We start from the raw sequence: 13,409 nt of genomic DNA, 5'->3' as shown, positions 1-13,409 counted from the left end.
GATGGGTGAACAAGAAACTTTCTCACGTTTTTATAATTTAACTATGATAAATCACGAGTATTTACATAGTCTTATGGTGCACTGGACACTGGTCAGGGAAACCGTTTAAAACCAGGGAATTTATCAATGGGTAAACAAGGATATGTAATGGAAGTTGATGGAAGGTTAGGGAATTTAATTATTAAGGAGAAACTTTCTTAATTGAGCTCACGAAAATTAGAACGTTCAATGTTAGACAAAAATGTATTTAAAATATCCTGAGGGGTTAAATAATATTTATTGTTATATTGACAACATTTGGCCTAAAACATGAAGGATAATCTAAGGAAATAGTAATTTTCTTCTGTTATATATGTCCAGCAAATTATGTCAAGAAACTATACTGTTTGTTTCCATTGTACAGATTCCTCCTTAATGTCTTTGACCATGCTTTGACGTAAATTGGCTCTTTAGTTTCCAGTAATTCAAATAGATGCAAAGGTTAAATTTCTTTTACGATTTAAAATATTTATATTCATCTTTTATTTATGTTTTACCCTCTCTTTAATAATGCATAATTCTGCTGTGTAACTTAATAGTTAAAAGTATTTGTTAGTTAAAGTAATTTGAGGAGTTTGAAAGATATACCAATTTCCGGTTTACATTTTAGGTATTTATTTTCAACCCGAGTTAATTTGATACTTTAATGGAAATATCTCTCTCGCTCTCCAAATAGATAAGCCTCTTTAGCATCGTATCTTCCATAATAATAAAATGAGTACTAATAGTTTACAGCAAATACAACGTATCTTGACAATTGCAAAAACGTCGTTTGTGTAAAACGCCAGCAGGTGAAATTTAATTTAATTCAAATGTATTTAATTTAAACGATTAATTATACAAACCTATTTAAGAACCCCTTACTAAAATTAACCACATCTACTTGGGTGGGTAATTTCATCGTATTTTGTCAAAGTCTCAGTATGGAGAGAGCTATGCACGATACAAACCGCATTTCTACAAATTCTAAAATACGTTTCGCCGCCCACCTATAGTGGCTAGGGCTTTCTATTTAATTATTTAAAACTATACTATATACTTAACCATATGTATATATAAAAACTGTATATTGAGAATATACTAAATCAAATATGCACCGTATAAAGGGTGGAGAAATAATACGCCCTACGAAAACCCACACAATCGTAGAATTGAATTCGTATCACCAAATAAGAAGCTATGTATTATTTTTTATGTATATCAAATATGGGAAATTAAAACCATCCCCAAATTAGTATATACCTATCATTAAAGGTATTATGTATGATTGAAATTACTTTAAAGTACAAACGGTACGTAATTACTAATTGGAATAACGTTTCATAATCACTTTAAAGCCCCTGCTTTTAACCGTCCAAAATTGGCGTGAAAAATCCAAGACAAGATAAAGATTTTTTATTTTGTTTTTTTTTTTTAATTTGGAATTTTAAACAATTTTTTTGGGATGAGTTTGAAATCTTCATCCATCCATGCAAAGTAAAGATAGGCTGTGAGAAAGGTTAGTTGATCAAGAGAGAGGAGAGAGAGCGGAATTTTAATATAATTAATAAGTCGTTTTAATGTAAATTACAGTCGAGGTAATGACGAGAGAAGACACGCTTAATATTAAGTAAGACTTTTTACAAAAAGCCCACACACGCTGAAATCACAGGACGTTCTACAGTTCCGGATTTTTCCTCTCGTTCCCCCTCCCCTCTTAAACAATTTCTCTCTTAAATATTTGAAGTTAGTGTCTTCCCCCCAAATTTTGCGTCTTTTGCCTTTGGACTAATGGCATATTCACGGTTTTAGCAATATTATACTCTATGCCAAACTAAACCGGGTGCCATCCCTATGACGCGGTTCGTTATATAGGGGAATCGTTTCTTTTTACCTAGATGTATTACCATGAATTTTTTCAATTAACCAAGAATAATTGACAAAATTTGGATTGTTGTAGTCCAAATTATCTTTTGGATCTGTCCTTGTGAGAATTTATTTCAGCATTGTATAAATTCGAAACGAATTATTGTAACGGTATAATGGAAGGAAACCCAATCTCCCACCCATTTTCTGCAAGTAAACACAACCACCCACCCATTTACTGCAAGAAAATACATCCTCCCACCCATTTACTGCGGGAAAATACAGCCTCCCACCCATTTACTGCGGGAAAACACAACCGCCCACCCACTTACTGCGAGAAAACACAACCGCCCACCCACTTACTGCGAGAAAACACAACCTCCCACCCATTTACTGCAAGAAAACCCAACTTGGACCCATTTACTGCAAGAAAATACAACCTCCCACCCATTTACTGCAAGAAAACCCAACTTGAACCCATTTACTGCAAGAAAACCCAACTTGCACCCATTTACTGCAAGATAACCCAACCTCCCTATAACTGCAAGATAACCCGACCTCCCACCCTTTAACTGCAAGATAATCCAACCTCCCACTCTATAAGTGCAAGATAATTCAACCTCCCACTCTATAAGTGCAAGATAACCCAACCTCCCACCCTATAACTGCAAGATAACCCAACCTCCCACCCTATAAGTGCAAGATAACCCAACCTCCCACCCTATAAGTGCAAGAAAACCCAACCTCCCACCCTATAAGTGCAAGAAAACCCAACCTCCCACCCTATAACTGCAAGATAACCCAACCTCCCACCCTATAACTGCAATAAAACCCAACCTCCCACCCTATAACTGCAATAAAACCCAACCTCCCACCCTATAACTGCAAGATAACCCAACCTCCCACCCTATAACTGCAATAAAACCCAACCTCCCACCCTATAACTGCAATAAAACCCAACCTCCCACCCTATAACTGCAATAAAACCCAACCTCCCACCCTATAACTGCAATAAAACCCAACCTCCCACCCTATAACTGCAATAAAACCCAACCTCCCACCCATTTACTGCAAGAAAACCCAACTTGGACCCATTTACTGCAAGAAAATACAACCTCCCACCCATTTACTGCAAGAAAACCCAACTTGCACCCATTTACTGCAAGATAACCCAACCTCCCTATAACTGCAAGATAACCCGACCTCCCACCCTTTAACTGCAAGATAATCCAACCTCCCACACTATAAGTGCAAGATAACCCAACCTCCCACCCTTTAACTGCAAGATAACCCAACCTCCCACCCTTTAACTGCAAGATAATTCAACCTCCCACTCTATAAGTGCAAGATAATTCAACCTCCCACTCTATAAGTGCAAGATAACCCAACCTCCCACCCTATAACTGCAAGATAACCCAACCTCCCACCCTATAAGTGCAAGATAACCCAACCTCCCACCCTATAAGTGCAAGATAACCCAACCTCCCACCCTATAACTGCAAGATAACCCAACCTCCCACCCTATAACTGCAAGATAACCCAACCTCCCACCCTATAACTGCAATAAAACCCAACCTCCCACCCTATAACTGCAATAAAACCCAACCTCCCACCCTATAACTGCAATAAAACCCAACCTCCCACCCTATAACTGCAATAAAACCCAACCTCCCACCCATTTACTGCAAGAAAACCCAACTTGGACCCATTTACTGCAAGAAAATACAACCTCCCACCCATTTACTGCAAGAAAACCCAACTTGAACCCATTTACTGCAAGAAAACCCAACTTGAACCCATTTACTGCAAGAAAACCCAACTTGCACCCATTTACTGCAAGATAACCCAACCTCCCTATAACTGCAAGATAACCCGACTTCCCACCCTTTAACTGCAAGATAATCCAACCTCCCACACTATAAGTGCAAGATAACCCAACCTCCCACCCTATAACTGCAAGATAACCCAACCTCCCACCCTATAAGTGCAAGATAACCCAACCTCCCACCCTATAAGTGCAAGATAACCCAACCTCCCACCCTATAAGTGCAAGATAACCCAACCTCCCACCCTATAACTGCAAGAAAACCCAACCTCCCACCCTATAACTGCAAGAAAACCCAACCTCCCACCCTATAACTGCAAGAAAACCCAACCTCCCACCCTATAACTGCAAGAAAACCCAACCTCCCACCCTACAACTGCAAGATAACCCAACCTCCCACCCTATAACTGCAATAAAACCCAACCTCCCACCCTATAACTGCAATAAAACCCAACCTCCCACCCAATAACTGCAAGAAAACCCAACCTCCCACCCAATAACTGCAAGAAAACCCAACCTCACTCCCATAACTTCAAGAAAACACAGCACAACGCCATGACAAATCCTTGCAAAGCAAATCCATTATCATGAGAAATCCCAATTGAGAGAAAAAAACAAATCATTGCAAAATCCAACCTACGTCAAAATCAAATTCCAGCAAAAAAACAAACACAACCTCGTCAGTCAAATTATTACAAACTTTGCAAGAATATTAAATATAAAATAACAATTATTCATGGTTAAATTTTAAAACTTCACGGTATTACCTACCTGTGTTTTTTTGATTCCGTCTGTGACTTGAGTGGGGTGTCCTTGGCTATTTTATATTTTCGAGTATTAGTTTTTAACCTCCTCATACACGCTCCTAGACGTCATACTAATATCTATGTTTCCTTAGTGATGTGATAGTTTTTCCTTTTTTTTTTGCATTCTTTATTTTTGATCCCCTGTGATGTCAAAAAAAATATTTGTCGGGGAGTCTGTCTTCTGATAGATGCACTTGAATTTTTATGGCGGTTTTTAATACATGGAATGTTGTGAATATTAATTTCATATTTTAATAATTTTTATTCGGAAACCAATTTAAATTAGATTTTATTTTTAATCAAATCAGTTTTAGAATTTAATGATAAGAGAAATTTGAAGGGCTATGACAGCGAAACTATTTGCCCCCTACAAATTAAAAGAAACCTTATACCTTAATTAAAAAAATTAAATATCTGATTACATTATATTTTTTAAATGTTCAAATTCAAATATTAATGGTAAAAACCCACACATACAAACATCACTATCGATTTCATAAACCCGATATTAAACTCTCTGTTTAGTTTGTGGCTTCCGCGATTCAGCCGTCGTAGGTGGGCCAATAATAAAAAAAGTCACAAATTTCGGTTTTCAACGATTTTCAAAAAGTGTCTCCATACAAACGAAAGACCCGATATAGTCGATACAGAGTCAATAAACGGACAAGGCAGTCAAAACCCGATTGACGTAGTAGAGATATACAAAGATGCAAAATGTTATTCTTATGGCAATGTGGTGAAAGGGGTATCATTTTTCAAACCCTGAGGGACGTGGTCCACTTATGAATGCCTTTCTCGTTGTATTATGCCATTTTAAAGGGTAGGTTAAGAGTAAAATTATGTAGTGAGACAAAAGCTAGCTTAAATTACATAAATTGGCTTAGATAATTGATAATTCCTTTATGGAAGATTGAATACAATTAGTGTTTTTAATTTTCATCAAAAATATTTCGACTGATTGTTTCACTGTACCTTTAAGAAATCGTGGTTCCAAAATTCGCAGTAGCCTGAAAATACAGACTCTAGATCCTGATAAATCTATCAAATACCGATTTTCAAGTACTTTTCTTAATGTTATTATGACTGTATTTTCACTTCTGTCGTGCGAAAGCAAACATTTCTCTGAAAAGGTCTTTCTCCCTACACCCATTCATGTTTAAGACCAATTCTTAGGTCGAATTTTCAAGGTTAAACTCTACCAAAACCAAAGGCGCCATACGCTCTTTACTATAAGCCACCTATTTTCCAAAGATCTTACACTTAGAGTTCAGTAAAACCTAAACATTGAAAATATTTCGAAGATGAAGATGGTCGTTGAGGCATTTTAACCTCTTCCTTTTTCTTTTTAAAGAAATTCAAGGGGCCGTAATATGAATGCATTTTAATATTTTGTGAATATTGAGATACTTCTTACCATAAGTTCGTAAGATATGTTTCATAAGTTTGTCACTGGTAACTTAGAAACTGGAGCTTGTCATGAAGTGACAACGTAGGTCATAGATTCGAGGTAAAGCGAATATACGCCTGTCAAATGCTTAGTAATGTAGGTAGACTAAACCGGAAGATGGAAGTCCTGCAAAATTAACCACCGAGTGTAGGACTTCAATTCTCGCTTGTCGTTCTTGAACTAGCTCGAACTGTAAGTCTCTATAGCATTACGAAGTATGGGTAGTATCATACTTACGAAACATATTTTATAAACTTTTATTGCAATTTTATTTCAATATTCTGGTAATTTTAAATTAAATTCATGATGGTCAAACGAAAAGTAGGAATAAATGGGTATAAGGAGTTAGTTTAGGGGAATAGTATAAAAGGAGGTTTCTGTAAATAGCTATCGCCAGTGTAATCAATCAAAATTAGCCAGAATAGGGTCTCTTTCATGCAGGACGGGCCCACCATCATGCAATTCTATTTTCTCTAAATTTATTCGCGCCGTTCGTCTTTTGATAGAGGATTAGAAATAAGAATAAAAAAAGTTTATATGCCCTTTATAAAATCGTTTTCGCGGTCTAGGTTCTGTATTCTGTACAAGGACCCCACACGAGATTCCAAAAGCCAGATCTAGACCATTTGTCGTCGTATATCAAATTGTATTTATTAAAGGTACTAAATTTAAATTATAGGTAGCCAATGGGGACTCTAGCCAATATAGTGCGTGGGCTATTTTTGAAATTCTCGTGAGATATAATTGTTAATGCAGTTTTAAAAATTATGCCATAAATTGTATTGAGGCTGGTATAATTGTTTATCTCTTTGATTGAATAATAGTTTAAAATACAAGAAAGTGGGAATATCAGATATGAACTATATAAATATTTATGGATAATGTTTTAATCCTTTTATATGTCGAGTTCATGAAAAGTAATTTTCTAACTATGAATTCGAATTGTTCTCTTCCAATAGCTTTAAGTCTCTTTCAGACGATCCAACTGTTTGACTCGGCTCGATGGGTCAACTCGAGTTGAATCAAGTAGTTGGATCGTGTGAATAGACGCTAGATGAGTTGAGTGACCAAAAAAGTTGGCTAGGAAAAATTGGATCAGTGAAGGATTTACTACACTTTTCCCTTCAAAAGTTGGGCAAGTTGATTCAACTTTTTGACCCATCGAGCTGAGTCAAAAAGTTGGATCGTCTGAAAGAGCCTTTAGTCTCTTTTACCATCATAGCTGTAGAGAACATTTGTGTGCTAGTTTTTGTTTAAAATATTGGTAAAATGTAAATAGCGCAGTCTGGTGTTAAAATACTTAAGTTTTATTGCTGAAAATTTTTAGTTTATTCGAAATTAAAATAGTTTTCAGTCGTATTATATATTAGAGATGACCAAATTGAGCGTCTTCGTGAAGTATGTGAGGTAGATTTAGATTAGTGCAGTATCGTAATATTCCAAGAAACGTGAATGAGTTCTTGGTAAACAATAAACCAAATTCAATTTAGAAAATATCATAAATTCAGGTAAAATTTATCAATTCTTCCTAAAAAAGTGTAGTCAATTTCAAAATGCGTCATAGTTCAAACATTACTTGTAAACATGACTCATTTAATCCTTGATTGCAAAAAAGTCAATTTATTTTTATTTATTTTTTAATATTATATTCAGTCCTAAATAAATATATTAATATTTCACCGCATAGTATAAAAAAAAAACGAAATCAGTATACATTCTCCTTAAATAGCCATTTTGCATTTGTTAGTCCATTTTGCAGAGATTACCCAAATTGAACTTTATCTGGACATCACGCACATGGCTAATAGTTTTCAAACAATATTAGCGTGTGTTACATAAGATAAGCTTATAAAAAATTCCCCCTAGTCTAATGCAAGGCTAATAGTATACCCTTAGTACCATACCACGCCTTAACATTTCTATGCTGGCTCAATTTCGAAATTGACGTAACAACTGGAAGAACGAACGAAAAAAAACAACCTAAGCTCTATCTCCTCCCACTTTTTCCAAATGGTTTGAATCACGCAGAAAAATCTTCGTTTCTTGTTTACCATTAGCCGATGAAGTGTTACAGGACCAAATGAACTGGACAAGGCTTAACTAAAGGCTGTAACTTAAAAGGGCCCAAACTGACGTGATAACCACCCACGTTTTGTAAGCCTAAATCCTAAAAGAAACCTCAATCTAGTGGTAAAGGAGGTACATAACTGCCTGAGCTAAGGCTTAATATTGGCAGGATTGGTTACGGTAAAGGTTTCCTCTATACCATCAATAAGCCTTTTTCTAGTGGTCAAAATGATTCGCGGAATTTATTGGCTTACGTCACGCTATGAGGTTAATCTCGTTTAATATAGGCTCTTACTTAAAGGGGTTATATTAGCGTAATTATTTGATAAATTCCCATTTAAATTGCATTAATTAACTACCAAAAGGAAAAAAAAAAACATTTTCTTAAATGTTTATTTTTGAGCCCCTTTAAGATGGCTTCTCCCTGAGCACTGGTGTGCGGCAGTTGGAACACTTCTACTGGCGCTATAGTAAAAACATTTTCCATTACTCGTAACATCTCTAATTACCAGAAATTAATAATTGTAGCTACAAATATTAATTAATAACGATTAGAAAAAGGCCCCGATGAATAATCGATACGTTTAAAAGGGTGTAATCGTTTAAAATTTTACGGAGCAAACCCCAAAGCAATTTTGTCATAATCCGCGTAATACCGACACGGTATTAAATAAATCACGTATTATCTTTAACAGGGGACTTGGTGTGATGAGAGATCCAGCTAGGAGTCCCCTATTACTAGCCTTAAACAATCTGCCATATACGCTTCCCTATTAGGACAGAGTAGGGTTTATTTAATAGGGGCTTGGACCCCCTATTACACGCTGTCTAAGTCAATAAGAAACACCCAACACCCTTTTGTCTAGAACATAACGTAATAAGCCTTAAGCCTAAATTGGGCCTTTTTACAACCTCCGTAATGTACTTCCACGGTATTGCTTCAATTTAAACGGATATAAAGGCGCGTAGGGACCCGAAACGAGGGCCTTCTTATCAGAGCCAGAGCAAGGCCCGAGGTTTTAGCCTGTAAAACACTTACGCTTAGCTTGTCCCCCGCTCGTGTAATAGAAAAGAGTAGACACGGGGGCTAGATATTAGTATTTTTGGTAGTTTACACGATGGGCTATGGGATCCTCTCCCTCCTTTTGCCCTCACCCCCCGAAACGGGGAGAAGGGGAACCTACTACCTCTAATGGTTAAATGAGCTGAGAATTTAATCCAAGGGTGTATATACGGCTAATACCCTAAAGCCTAGATATGTTCGGGATGTTCCGGAGCTGCTCTCTAGGACTCTCGTAAGGATGAAGGGTCCATAGGGAGGATAGTCCTCCTACGTAAACGTCATCGCGCATGAGCGGAGTGAGATGGAGTCAGGAAGGAGCTCGAGGAGCATTGAGAGAGGGTAGCTTCGATTCAACGCTTCTTATCGCTTTAGAGCACCAGTTTATGGGGTTAGGTTATAGGAAAAGGACCGGGGGAACGAACGCCGCTGCAAAATAAACCTTTTAAACGTCTCAGGCAATCATACTGGGATTATGTGGAGTTTAGAAGGTTAAGCTCCGAAAGGCCAATAAGGGGCTTATGTCTACTACCGACGTTTTTGGCTTGGCTTTCGTGCCATTAGGTGGTAACTTGTGACTCAATTTCGAATTAGTTTTGTGAAGATTTAAATTCAAAGTTTTTGCCCAAATTGTGAGGTAAAATCATTTTGGGAAAGAAAGAGGTAGAAACTCCACATGGAGAGGCTGGAATTGAGGATACTTTAATTGGGAATTTGGTAAAAAAAAAATAAATAAATAAAAGATTCGAATGAAATGGCTTAATTTAGGGAAAGAAATCATTTATTGTACTTTTATTTAACTTAACAAACAAGCAAGTTCATAATTTTTGTAAACTGCTCTTGAGAACGTTGTTATAGAGCTTTGCAAGAACCACTCCGTAGAAATAACGAACAATTACGTTTCTCCATGGAAACGTTGACTTTACGAGTTAAAACGTTTTAGATCCCAAGTTTCTTTCACTCCGATTCCAGAGTCTTCGGACTGAGTTGTTAGAAAAGAGCCCACGAAAAATGAGATCTAATTAAAGCCAAGTATATATATATATATATAAAACACTCCATCCCAACCTCCGCTTCCTTTTCCTTATAGATGGCGTGAAGTTAGTATTGCAATCCTGCAAGAGAAAAGGAGCTCTAGAGTTCGGGCCTGCAAAAATTTTCCGAAGGCGTAAAAATTGAGATATGCTTGGTTGGGGAAAACATACATCATCGTAATCTGACATGGCCCGACCGTCTGGACCCAAAGATACTGAATCCAATGGTTACTTTTGGACGCCTTTTGTTAAAGCTAGAGTTAGTTTTGGTTGCGTATAGCGAGCTTGAGGCCTGCCCTGGAAATAAGAGAAGCGCGTGAGAGAGAGAGGGCCCCAAAATGGTTTTATACGTTTGAGAGGGGACGCGAAACCGGACCGGGGGTTAGATTAAAACCGCCATTTTATAAATGACATATTTTATGGCTACTTATACGTAAAGGGAGAAGAACCGAGGCTTAGTGGGTATATACGATTGCAACACCACGAGTGGAAAAAAATTGACTTTTTCTCTTACTTTACTTTCTACTCCTTTCTCGTTTTCTATTATTTATTTTACTTTACTTTTGGGCCCGCACCAATCGGAATTTGCCCCAGCTCGTGCTTGGACTCCTGAAAAGTTGTGATTTACGAGCAGAAATAATTATTTTTTGGGAGTCCCCGACCTTTGAAAGTGAAGCTTACTCCGAGACACGCGCGTCTACTACGTGATTCAGTGTTAAAATGCTTCGTAATTAATCTACGTCCCAACTCTTTTATCAAAGGCGTTTAAAAACCCTTGCTCCCGCGGTTTAACAACGTTGCATACACAGATTGGAGTGCAGTTTTTTTGTTGGCGACGTCCTAGCCATTTTAACACGGTACATTAATTTCGGATCAACTTGTCACGAAATAAACAAAAGGGTAGTTTTCTACTTGGATTATTTGCTGAATGCCTGCTGCTGCTGCCGGACACTATTTTCTTGTCGTTTTGTCGTCCGCTTCCAGATTTTTTTTATTATGTTTTCGGTAAGGGGGTGTAGTGTTTAACAGTTTAGCTAGCAGAGGTTCATAAATTTTGCGAATGTCCCCTTACTTATTTAAATATGATTTAATGCTATAAAACATCGAGACTAAATTTTTATTTCATCTCCAAGTGTATAAGTTGGTTGAAAAAAACTATTAACCTTCAATATGAATATAAGCAGAAGTGAGATGAGACCAGAAGTACTGAGCTAACTAAATTCTTCACTCGGCGAAAGTGAATATTCTTGATAACACAAGAACGGTTGGCCCTCTAGTAGCGGTTTCTGAATTTTCCCTCCAAAACGTGAGACGCACGTGGCGGTAGACGTCCGAACTAGATTCAAGCACCCGCGTACCTGTTCCGCGGCTTTAGGTTGAGGGGATGGGGGTAGGAAATGTTTTTGGAACTCGACCAATTTTTTTCTCTGTAGTGTAGGCGCGTGGGAAGCGGCATAAAATCCTCAAATTTGTTCACTAGTGCCAGGATCTACTATCAATGCTAGAGCCCTTCACTTCTAGTCTCATCTCACTTCTGATATAAGTGAATACCAATAATTTATCCACTTTATTTTGAATATCCGGGTATAAAAGACGTACGGTACCACTTGGACTGAATTGAACAATACAATCAATAATGATATTTAGTAACGAGAATTCGTGGTATATATTATTTGAAACACGTATATTGATTTCTTAAACCTTTCTTAAATAGTATAAGTTGGGAAAACGTTAATTGCATGAAGGTAATAAATTTAGGGGTTAATTTCGTGCCTATTGGTCCATGAGGTGATACTGCAAACTGACTCTTGCTCGTAACGCGTGAAGTTCAATTTAAATTCCTTTAGAATCCCAACTCTAATATTGTTATTGTTCTTAAAATAAGCCTTTTACTTTAGAGCGTGCGTGAGTTTTCTTTTTAGAAGTTATTTCGTGATTTTTAGCTTTTTTAGCTGAGCCAGGTAAATTCGATGTTAGTGATCCGAACCTCACGGAGGTGCATGCATGGTCAGTGGTTTCGCCTATTTCACACGAAGTTCTTTTGTTTCTCTGGATGGATACCCAATAAGGGGTCGAACGTGTATTTTTAAACGTTTTCCCCGTGAAAGCCAGTATCGTGCTACCCCAAATCCTCCCCTTTTGAAAAGGAATTGTCAACACCGAATTTTATTATCATTTATTTTAACGAAATACTGACGGTTTGTGCTTTTGCACCTGCGGCTATAGGTTTGCCTCTATTTTAAATTGAAACTTTTTCCAATTTTCTTCTCACAGATAATATCGCATCTGCATAAATTTATTTATTGTGATTTATTGCGTATAGTAGTTTTCAAAATTAATAATTAATAGTTTTGCTAGTATCGAAGGACGTAATGAAATAATGTGGATCCAGGATGTTACAAAATAGTTGGTGTGGACAATTTTTGAGTCTAAAATGTATAATTTCTATGCGACATTTTGCTCAAAAGTCCACCCTAAACAATTAGTTATGATTAGGGCGTTTTACGGACGACCCCTTAATTAAATTACAACTGTTTTTCATTTTCTTTATTAAATTTAAGGGATAATGCGAAATACACTCCCATCATATCTTTTTTAAGGTTTCCCTAGTTTCAAGTTGTCATAGATGTTACATTTTCAACTCTAAGTCACCCAAAACCTGCACTGTACTTAAGACTTATGCGCAACCCTTGTTGGAACACCCTAAATATTTCGGCAGCCATTTGCCAATATGGCAACGAATCGCAAAAATATTTCTTGATGAGTATCACACATAATATTCCTGCAGTCGTTTTAGTTTCCTATAGATAAACGATTTTGGGTTAGGCGTAATTGTATCAGTCTCTCAGTCAACATTTGGGTCTAAAAACTTTTAAAATGAAACTTTCCCACAATTGTTTGACGGTTTTTTAAAAGATGCGTATCACGCGTAAATACCCGTAAACAATACTTAGTTTTCAGGCTAGGAGGATTGATACCATTTACACACAAGGCGAACAGGCTACTTGGTAGTCAAAGGTACAGTTGATGTGCCAGGTAGCTTAATTGGCCTCTTGGAGTAAATGGTATGAATCCTCCTATGTATATTCAAAACCAACAATATTTCTTTAAAATTTTTGCTTCCCTAAATTGGTTTCTTTTGTAAAATCCGAAAAACATGCAGCTGCACGAGCAAAATATTTCCTCGATTATGGCTCGATAAGTATAGTTCGACAAAATATGGGACCAACTGGGACACTTATTTACCTAGGGCAAAAAGGGCAATATTTGAAGTTGCGGGCATGAT

At 37.1% G+C, this 13,409-nt stretch overlaps 1 protein-coding gene and 1 long non-coding RNA gene across 2 annotated transcripts in view; one reads left to right on the top strand and one right to left on the bottom strand.

Moving 5' to 3' along the window:
* Nucleotides 1–13,409, top strand: part of LOC149651777 (uncharacterized) — a 32,902-nt gene that overhangs the window by 3,052 nt on the left and 16,441 nt on the right. The gene's annotated exons all lie outside the window — the stretch shown is intronic.
* Nucleotides 9,863–11,410, bottom strand: LOC149651778 (uncharacterized). The gene is made up of 4 exons (XR_016371346.1): nucleotides 10,638–11,410; nucleotides 10,295–10,420; nucleotides 10,158–10,204; nucleotides 9,863–10,071 (listed from the first exon to the last, which is right to left on the bottom strand). It is a non-coding gene; the product is annotated as an uncharacterized LOC149651778 (long non-coding RNA).

This window comes from Phalangium opilio, unplaced genomic scaffold (genome assembly GCF_054372755.1).
Source record: "Phalangium opilio isolate 3A_F unplaced genomic scaffold, DU_Popi_V2 ptg000082l_1, whole genome shotgun sequence".
NCBI lineage: Eukaryota > Metazoa > Arthropoda > Arachnida > Opiliones > Phalangiidae > Phalangium > Phalangium opilio.
The sequence above is the reverse complement of the archived record's forward strand: the minus strand, read 5'-3'. Positions and strand labels throughout refer to the sequence as shown.